This window comes from Chrysochloris asiatica, unplaced genomic scaffold (genome assembly GCF_000296735.1).
Source record: "Chrysochloris asiatica unplaced genomic scaffold, ChrAsi1.0 scaffold00310, whole genome shotgun sequence".
In the NCBI taxonomy this organism is placed as follows: domain Eukaryota; kingdom Metazoa; phylum Chordata; class Mammalia; order Afrosoricida; family Chrysochloridae; genus Chrysochloris; species Chrysochloris asiatica.
Genome location: NW_006408828.1, coordinates 2,936,524 through 2,946,665, shown reverse-complemented (window position 1 = coordinate 2,946,665; position 10,142 = coordinate 2,936,524). Strand labels below are relative to the sequence as shown.

At 43.6% G+C, this 10,142-nt stretch overlaps 1 pseudogene; it reads left to right on the top strand.

Annotated features, from left to right (window-relative positions):
- LOC102829020 overlaps positions 1-10,142 on the top strand; it is an 88,206-nt pseudogene that overhangs the window by 13,993 nt on the left and 64,071 nt on the right.

Genomic DNA, 10,142 nt, shown 5'->3' with positions numbered 1-10,142 from the left:
AGCGGTAGTGAGGTTGGCCCAGGATCGGACATTGTTTCGTTCTGCTGTGCATGGGGTCGCTATGAATCGGTTCTGACTCGATGGCACCTGACAACAACATACATTCTCAATGACAACAAAAATAAAATATAGTTTACTTTTAAAAAACACACACACATTTTAAGCCAAGAAAGTGATATTCTATCGCATGGAGTCACTCAGTAGAACCCAACAACAATAGTGATAATGATTACAGCAGTAAATGGAAATTATTTTCTCCCCAGGGGTTTCAGGTTCACATGAAGAGATCACAATGGTGAAAGACAGTAATAACCTTAAGGTGATACCAGCTCCATGCAACCTTTGCTTTTGCATGTAACAAGTGCCTTACATCAGATCAGAGGCAGATTCTTTCTGACTTACTTGCTCATTGATCGATTTCTATTCTGGCTCCAATGTCATCACTAGACTAACTCCAGATTTGGTTCTCTTTGCATTCCTTTGACATCTTACATCTCTCCTGTGTCCTCTTGCTTTTGAGTGTTTCATTCCTTAGTTCCTATCCATAACACCCTTGATCCATTGACCACAATGTGTTCCTTATACATTCTTCCTTCTCTCTCTTCTACTTCTCCCTCTCTCCCTGCCCTAACTCCACTTCTACCTCAACTTTGTTGTTGTTTAGTGCTGTCAAGTTGGTACCGACTCACAGCGACCCTGTATAAGGTTTCTGAGAAGCGGCTGGTGAACTTGAACCATCGACCTTGTGGTTCAAAGCGACCTTGCAATCCAGTGCATTAGCCCACAGCACCACACCAGGACTCCCCAACTTTAGATGTCCTTTTTCTCTGAGTCATGTTTACAAAATTCTTTTTTTTTTTTTTTAATCTAACTAGTTCAGTCCAGTCCCCAAGGTCAGGTGTCTTCTACAAAGCCAGTTGGTTGTGACCAGGGAGGAATAGGTTCATAGGGTAAAACAAAACTAAGGAACCTTATCCTGGAGTGTCCTGAGAAGGAAGAGTAGATTGGAACACTCGAAAGATAACCTTTTATATGGTTCAAAATAACCTAAAGAATTCTTGCCAGGAGAAAGTGATGCAGAAAACTGAGCAGCTTGAGAGGAGAGGAGCTTATTATATGCTGGTGCTAATCCAGGACCCTCCGCCTTGCCAGGAGAGAGGGAATAGGGTTCCCCTGGGGTCACACCTAGCTTTCCTTAACCTCAGCTCTTTCTTCCTCACAGTGGGACCTCATGTGCAAACACAAGACCTTGCCCCAGCTGAGTCAGTCCATATTCTTGGTGGGGTTGGTGGTTGGACTTGGTTTCTGGGATCTTGGCTGACAGGTTAGTATTGGGCACTGTAGGCAGGGGAGGGTGGCGTCCCTAAGAGTCCAGGGAGAGATATAAGGCTGATCCATCTAAGTCTAATGATGTCTGCAAAGTCTGTAGGAATCACTCGGTGGTCCATCAGCACCTTCCGTGGCTTCTCACTTGTTTCTCCTCACAGTTACCTTATGAGTCCAGCATGATTAGAACTATTGTGTGCATTTCACCGAAGAGGAAACTGAGGTTCAAGGATCCCAAATAACTTGTCCAAACAATCTAGAAGGGACCCAAGAAAACTATCAGTTGTTAATTCTGGGGGATAATATTGGATAAAGGGAGATCATTTTTACTTTACTATAAAGACCCCTGGAGATGCTGTGAGTTAGACATTGGACTGCTAACCACAAGGTCAGTGGTTCAAACCCACAAATCACTTCACAGGAGAAAAATGACTCTGTCTGCTCCTGATCAGATCACAACCTTGAAAACACCATATAGGGACCACAATGAGTTGGAATTGACTCAACCGCAGTGGGGTTTTGGGGTTTTCTTCATTACTATGCTGTTCAACATTTTATAATAATTCATTGTCTTTAGAATTTACACATATTACTTTTATAGTTTAAAAGGCAAATACTTAATGTTGACTTTGTTTTTAAAAAGTACAGCCGGTCTTTTGTGATGCAATAGTGAATAATTGTTATCAGGACTGATTGTGAGAGTTGGAAATCTAAAGGTGGACATTTTGTAGCAAGGAGGGGAGTGATTAACTTTTCAGTCTAGGAGCAGAGGACCCTAGGACCATCAATGGAGAAGAGCGGAGAGCGGGATCCTACCCAGAGAAGAAGTGAGGCCTGAGATGGAGGCAGAGAAGACGACGTCAAGAGATGGTGTGGCTGGGGACTTGGGATCCGGAGAGGGAAAGGGGCTGAGGACTGTGGTGGGGGGCTGCAGGCTTACAGGGTACACCCCTTGGTTGGGTGAGGATGCATGGACAGGATGGTAAATATGCCAATGAAACGATAGATGATAGAATGAATGTAAAACTAATGTTCTCCCATGTAGACTATCACACAATTCACAATAAAACATTTAATAAAAAAAATAATAATAATAATACAGCAAAACAAGGACTGGAACTCATGTCTTCTGACTCCCGGAAGAAGTTTCTTTCTACCACGTCTGCTTTGTATGTGACACATGGATGTCATAGAAACAAACACAGATGTTAGAACCAGTAAGAATGAGGGACCAATCTCAGATGTGCTTTTTACTGTATGTCTGTGGGCATGTCACATAACCTCTCTTGGGCTTGCTTTTTCTATCTAAAAAAACAGGGGTGATGATCATAATCCCATAGGGTTCTGGGGGGGGTGGTGGTTATGTGTCGTGGAGTCGGTTCCAACTCATAGCGACCCTGTACAGGTTTTCTGAGGCTGTAAATCTTTATGGGAGCAGAAAGCCTCATCTTTCTCCCATGGAACAGCTGGTAGTTTCAAACTGCTGACCTTGCGGTTCGCAGCCTGATTCATAACCACTACACTACCAGAGCTGAAGGCTAAATTAAGGAATGAGAATATTAGACCTAGCACAGTACCTAGGACTGTTTGTCACCCTAAGCTTAACCTTGTCAGACCAAAGTTCATAAAAAGATCAAGGAGCCGGGTGTAGAGGACACTTTCCCACAAAATAAAATTTCAAGTGTTATAAATGTGATTGAAGATCAAACATATACAAAATTAGCTTTATTCATTGTAAAGTATAAACCATAGTCATATCTGTCCTGTATATGAAGATTTCCCCAAAAGAGGAATTTTAAATCACAACATATGATTGTCTCCTGAGAGAGGTTTGACAGGCATCATCATCTACCAATAGCGGAATAGACCATCTCAACCAAGGATAATGGCTCCCAAACCTGGGGTGCTGCTAAAAATCAGATTTCCAACTTACCTTCCAGATAGTCAGCAAACCTTGAGTGGGACTCAGTCTTTGTGTTGTCTTCAGTGTGTCCCTGTGATTCTAATGAGAGGGTGTGGGCCCTTCTAGTCAGGTGTGGACGTCCTGGTGTGGCACTGTGGGTTAAGGCACTGGACTGCAAAGGGAGTTTGATCTGCAAGGTCAGCAGTTCAAGCTCGCCAGCCACTCCTCAAAAATCCTATACAGGGTCGCTATGGGTCAGAACCAACTCTACAGTACTTAACAACAACAGTCAGGCACAAGGCATCCCTGAATGGTACAAGTGGTTAATGCACTTGGTTACTAACCTAAAAGTTGATGGTTCAAGGTTACTCAGAACTGTCTCAGAATGTCAGCTTAGGGACTAAGGTGCACCTGACCCAAGCCATCGTATTTTCAATAACCTCATATGCATGTGAAAGCTGGACAGTGAATAAGGAAGACCATAGAAGAATTGATGCATCTGAGTTGTGGTGCTGGAGGAGAATATTGGAAGTGCTATGGACTGCCAAAAGAACCAACAGATCTGTGTTGGCAGAAGTGCAGCCAGAGTGTTCCTTGGAGGCCAGGATGGCCAAATTTCATCTCTCATACTTTGGACATATTGTCTCCATTCAATGGAGAAAGATATTATGTTGGGTAGGGTGGAGGGTCAGAGAAAAAGAGGAAGACCCCCCAGCGAGATGGATTGGCAAAGTGGCAGCATCAATGGGCTCAAGCATGGCAACAATAGTGAGGTTGGCCCAGGACCGGGCAATATTTTGTTCTGTTGTCCATAGGATCACTATGAGTTGGTACCGACTTGATGGCATCTAACAACAACAAATCTTCTGTGTGGGGGGTGGGGGAAGATCAACTATTGAAAACCCTACGGAATACATGGGGTCACCATAAACTGGAACCAACTAGACAGCAACCAGCTTACCTAGGTGTACTAGAATCTGTCAGGACCCTGGACAGTGGCAACCCAACAAGCTTCCAAAGGCTCAGGAACCCCAAATCACAGTTCTCACCCTACTAGTCCCCACTAAATCTTTCAGCAAATCACATGCAGCCTCACAAGCATCTATAAGATTGCCCAGAGCACCAGGGACCCAGGACGGGAGGAAGCAATGTGCTTTCTGGACGCAGCTTTCCCTCAACCCACAGGTTCGGCTGACAAAAGCTGCTGACCTGGACCTCCCTGCAGTTTGCAGTGTCCGGCTCCTGCATTGCCTTCGCACCCAAGAAGCTTGCCACTTCTCGGGCATGGCTCTGTATGGCATCAACACCAATGCCATAACGCTGAGAGAGAAGGATTCTGGGAGTGTCAACCTTATGCCAACTCCTGACTCACAAGGGTTCAAAGGACCTGGGGACCTGACAAATTCAGACCTCAGTTCCTTCCCTCAGGATGAAGCTGAGTCCACCCGTCCCAGCATACCCACCCACCTGTCACATCCTTTCCTGGAGTGGGCAGTGTCCAAGGCAGAAAAAAACAAAAACATAAAGCCTGTTTGATAGTTCTGGCTATGTGGAGGCAGGAATTTACCGCAGTGATTTAGGGATTACTAAAATGAGAACAGACTTGACAGAGATTGGAGTTGGCGTTGCTTATACAGACCAGTCAAACGATGATCCTTTGATTCAACATTCATTTATTCAACAAAATGTCCAAAGCATTTACTTTGGGTCAGACCTTCATTGAGAATATAGAAGTGAGTAAGAGGGACGCCACTTATTACCTCACAGAGTTAACAAACCGCAAAGGATGGCTGCCAAGTCATTACAATTTGCGTGCCAAGTTTAGGGTGGGGGCACCCTTGATGATAGGGAAGCTAAGAAGCTGGTTGCTCTGTCATGGCTTGGGTGGCTAAAAAAGGACTCTGAGAGTAAGTGACATCTGGGCTCAGAACTGAAAGAGAGTGAGAGGCAAGAAATGAGAGGAATAAAGTACTGGAACAGAGTTCTAGATAGAAGGAGGAGAATCTATGAAGTCCAGAGCTCAGACAATGTGAATCACTGGAGAAAACGGAGATGGCCTGAGTCTTTCTTTCATCTCTATTCCCCAGGTCACCGTGGCACACAGTTGTCAACCCAAAATGTTTGTTAAATTAAAATGAGTTGAAGAAACTGTGGCTGTACGCAGATAAATAAAAAGAAGCTGATAAATACAAATGTTGGGGTTGGAAACACTGATTAAGAGCATGTCTGGAAACTCAGAGCCTGTTCCAGTCAATTCCTTGCTCCACTAAATAACACAGACATACACCGAACCTAGTCTGTGATCAAACTCTGCCTGCCTTACCCCCTAAAGAGCCCACAGTGAAAGAGTTGGACTGAGCTTGAGAAACACATTCTTCTGTTCCAATATGAGGTTCCTCATCCACTTTGAGGTGGCTACTGCTGCCCACATACATACAAACCACACACGTCCTAACTTTTACCTGAGTTCTGTTTCTCTTCCCAGACATGGAGTGGCTGCCAATCCATGGCCGGCCAGTTCTGGGACCCCTAATTGGATTTGTCCCCAGTCTGGGCCAGTTCTTCTTGGCTGGTATCACTTATGCCATTCCCCAATGGTGCATCCTGCAGCTGATAGTGTCTCTGCCCTTCTTTATCATCTTCATCTACTCGAGGTACGTGGGATCTAAGGGTGGGTGGGGAGTGGTGGTGGTGGTAGTGGTGTGCCTTGGAATCTGTTCCAACTCATACAGAAGGTGTCTAGGGTTTCCAAGGCTATAAATATTTATGGAAGCAGAAAGCCTCATCTTTCTCCCGAGGAATGGCTGGGAGTTTTGAACTATGGACATTGAGGTTAGATGCCCAACTCATAACCACTACGCTGCCAGAGCTCCTTTAAGGGTGGGTAGAGGGTTCATAATAAGCCATAGATGGGCACTGTTCTTGTTGTTAAATGCAGTCAAGTCAGTTCCAACTCACAGCAACCCTATATAGGGTTTCCGAATAGCATATGGGGAGTTTGAACCATGGGCCTTGCAGCTCAAACCGACCTTACAGTCCAGTGTTTATCCTATAGCACCACATCAAGACTCTATAGATAGGCATTGTTGTTGTTGTTGTCAAGTGCCACCAGTGAGTCCGTTCGGACTCATAGTAACCCTGTATAGGGTTTCTGAGGAGCAGATGATGAGTTTGAACCGCCAATGTTGTGGTTTAAAGTGACCTTGCTGTCTAGTCCTTATCCGACAGTGCCACAAGCACATCTTAAAGCACTTCCTAGCTCCTCCCAGCATCAAAGCAGAAAGAACTAAGACCCAATTTAACAGGTGAAGAAGGCATGACCCCAAGAGGGGTGGGACTTTTGCAACTTTCCCAAGAAGAATAGCAATCTTGGGAGTAGAAGCCAGAACTCCTAACACATAGGATTCTTCCAGAATTCTTCCCACCCCTCCAACACACCTTCCTGCCCTGATAGTGCTCTTCTCAAGAGGGCATGACTTGATCTGCTAACCCAGAGGAAGCCTGCCCACCTCCCCCTCACAGATTCTTCATTGAGTCTGCCCTCTGGTATTCCTGCTCTGGGAGACTGGACCTCACCCTGCAGGTCCTGCAGAGAATGGCCCGGATGAATGGAAAACAGGAAGAAGGGGCCAACCTGAGTACGGAAGTGAGAACCCCAAGACCTCCTGTAACTTCCCCTACTCTCTCCCCACAAATCAGGACATCTGATGCTTCCTAAGGTAGGGACTCAGGGGAGGGTCCCATAGGGAATCCCAGGCCCTGAGCCTTGCCTATCCTGGCAGGTGGTCCAGACCAACCTGCAGAAGGACGTGAGTTTGAACCAAGCCCACATCTCAACACTGCAGCTGCTGCACCACCCTGCCATTCACCGTCTCTTTCTCTGCTCCTTGCCACTGTGGTAAGTCCATCCAGTTCAGGCAGGAGATAAATAAGCCAGCATACTGACATGCATACTGAGAAAACAGGACAGGTTAGCAAGGGTGAGAAGAAGAGGAGAGTCAGAACACCAGTCATTAAATAAATTCTTCCTTCTTAGCAATATTATTTGAATACCCCAAACCCCAATCAGCTGATATCAAAACAAATCTCTTAAAGCCAAAAAAGGGGAGGGAGGAAGGAGAGGAAGAAAGAGAGCCTATTGCTAATTTTTAAATATTTTCTCCTAGGTGATTTTAAAATAGCATCTGTATCCATTAGATAGCATTCTATCTTTCAGAATTTAGGGAAGATTTTCTTATCTGCAACTAAAAGGTTTAAAATATATATATATTGCAGGGGAGTGAACAGGTTCAAGACCAACTTGAGCAGCAATTGCTATGTAAATGTACCATGGTTATACCCAGAGCGTCCATCTCTTCTGCCGTAGCTCCACAGTATTCTTCAGCTTTTATGGTGTGATCATGAGTCTGCAAATACTGGGGACAAATATCTACCTGATTCAGCTACTCTTTGCAGCTGTAGACCTGACATTTTATCTCCTGATATTTCTGTCCACAAACTCACTGGGCTGTAGGCTTACCCAAATGGGCTCAATGCTAATGTCAGGCTCTGCATTCTGGCCTATTCACTGGTACCCCTTGAAGAGTACATACCCCACCTTTTCTCCTGTGCTGGTCCTTGTCTATGCCTAGCCCCATTATTGGCCCAATACAGTTACCTTGTTGTTGTTGTTATTAGGTACCATCGAGTCGCTGGGGGTCTTCCTCTTTTTCTCTGACCCTCCACCTTACCAAACATGATATCCTTCTCCAGCGACTGGTCCCTCCTGACAATATGTCCAAAGTATGAATACAGTTACCTAGAAGGGTGGGAAAGGCCCAGCTAACCGTTTCTCATCACCCTCTCATCAATTTCATTCCCTTCTAGACCAGTTATTTCTCCGCATCACAATGGCTGTGTTAGGGAAATGCTGCCTTTCTGCATCTACCAACTGCATAGTTATCTACATAGGGGAGCTGTTCCCCACAGTAATGCGGTAAGTGGGGTTTGGGGGACGACTCCTGTAACTAGACAATTAGACACCAGAGCACTCAGAAGACTTCCAACCAAAAAGGGCACAAAGGTCAATCACTTTTTTTTTAAGACAAGAAAGGAAAGCAAAACATACAAACGCAAGACCAGTACAAAAAATAAGTATATTCAATTATATACTTAAGTATATTCAACTATATCAGTGACCACAATAAATGTAAATGGATTAAAATTGCCATTTAAAAGACAAAGATATTCTAAGTGGATCTTTTATAAGTTCCTGCAGTTTACAAGACTCATTTAAAATGTTAGTATATGAAAATGTTAGCTGTGTGAGAGACGGAAGAAAACATATCAGGGAAATATTAACCAGAAAAAAGATAAGTAGATATTTTAATAAGTCAAAATAGATTTTAAGACACAAATGTGTAATTGGTTAGGAACATGACTCAGGAGCCAAAATGCCTGGTCCAAATGCTCAATTACCTTACCTGTAAAACAAGGATAATTATAATAATAGAAGCAGAAATCAACCAAGCCAAAAGAAAGACATAGCACAGAGGTTCAACAAAACAAAAATTTGATCTTTAAAAGATCCATGAAATGGACAAATCCCTGATAAAAATAGTCATGATGAAGTATAGAAAACACGAACAAATGATATTAGGAATAAAAACAGAACACAATTACAGCTCTAGATTGAATAAGAAGATAAAAGAAATCAGTGAACATGTTTGTGGTGATAAATTTAAATTGTTAGATGAAATTGACAAATTCCTTAAGAAATAATATAGGAAGATTAGTTCAAAAGTAAAAGTTTGATCATTGTTGTTGTTGTCATGTGCCATCAAGTCGATTCCAACTCACAGAGACTCTATGCACAACAGAGCAAAGCACTGCCCAGTCCTGCACCAGTCTCAAAATCGCTGTTACACTTGAACTCAATGCTGCTGCCACTGTGCCAACCTAGCTCCTTGAGAGTCTTCCTTTTTGGAGGCTGATCCTCCACTTTACCAAGCATAATGTTCTTCTCCAGGGACTGGTCCCTTCTGAGAACATGTCCAAGAGACAAAAAAAAATCTCAAAGGTTTAGTTGTTACTGTTGTTGTTAGGTGCCATTCAGTCAGCTCCGTGTGACCCTGTGCACAACAGAATGAAACCCTGCCCAGTCCTGTGCCATCCTCACAGTTGTTACCCTTGAGCCCATTGCTGCTGCCACTTGTCAATCCATTTCCTTGGGGGTCTTCCTCTTTTTCATTGACCCTCTGCTCTACCAAGTATAGATGTCCTTCTCCAGAACTATGAGAGACCAAGTCTTGCATCCTGGTTTCCAAGGAGGATTCTGGCTGTTTTTCTTCCAAGACAGATTTGTTTGTTCTTCTGGCAGCCCGTGGTACTTTTAATATTCTTCTCTAAAATTTAATTAGTATACTCTAAATCATTGTCACAAAGAAAACACCAGGTCCAGGTAATATTATAAGTGAGTTCTACCACACTGTGAACTCCTGGTAGGGTGCTATAGGATAAGCACTGGACTGCTAACTTTAAGGTCAGTGGTTCAAATCCCCAAGATGCTCCTCAGAAGCCTTATCCAGGGTCTCTATGAGTTGGAACAGACTTGATGGCATTTAACAACAACAGCATCACACTGTAAAGGAATAAATCTTCCAGCTTTATACAAACGTTTCCCCCCCCCAAAAAAGAGAGCGAGAGAGAGAGAGCATCATCTCAGGCACTTGCTAATGGAGCTAAAGAGAAATCATTTCTAAAAGGAAGATTACAGTTTAATATCACTCATAAACATAGATTTAAAATCTTAAACAAAAAATTGATCTGACAAGATACAAAAAAAAGTGAATGCATTATAACCAGATAGACTTATCCCAGAAAAACAAGACTGCTTTGTTGTTGTTAGGTGCAATCAAGTAGGTTCTAGTTCATA